Source organism: Frankliniella occidentalis, unplaced genomic scaffold (assembly GCF_000697945.3).
Source record: "Frankliniella occidentalis isolate FOCC.00 unplaced genomic scaffold, Focc_3.1 Scaffold199, whole genome shotgun sequence".
Classification (NCBI taxonomy): Eukaryota; Metazoa; Arthropoda; class Insecta; order Thysanoptera; family Thripidae; genus Frankliniella; species Frankliniella occidentalis.
The window spans coordinates 177584-177990 of NW_026267325.1; positions in this window are offsets into that span (position 1 = coordinate 177584).

Genomic DNA, 407 nt, shown 5'->3' on the forward strand with positions numbered 1-407 from the left:
ACTGTCCAAATTATAAAAATTGAAATAAGACATAACATAACAAGTCTGGTTTACAGAAACTCTTCTTTTGACGTTTCGCGATTTGCTATCTCGAAGAACAAGAGAACGATGGCAACAGGTCAGTATAAGTTCTAATTGCTCCAGGTTTGAAGCTGTGCGAGGCTTGTAGCTGGGCGTCGTTTGTTACCGCGTGAGGTACCTTTTTACCACTTGCATCTGCGCGAGGCCCGTAAAAACCACCCGGTATACGCTGCCGTATACGAGGGGGCCACCATTAGCGTAATCCTTTGGACAGATGAGGGTGTAATCCCTATGTAATCCTCATGTATTTTGAGTAATACTTCACCAAATTTTGAAACATTAATCCGAAATTTTACCTTATTGTCCAAACTTAATGGTTTTAGATC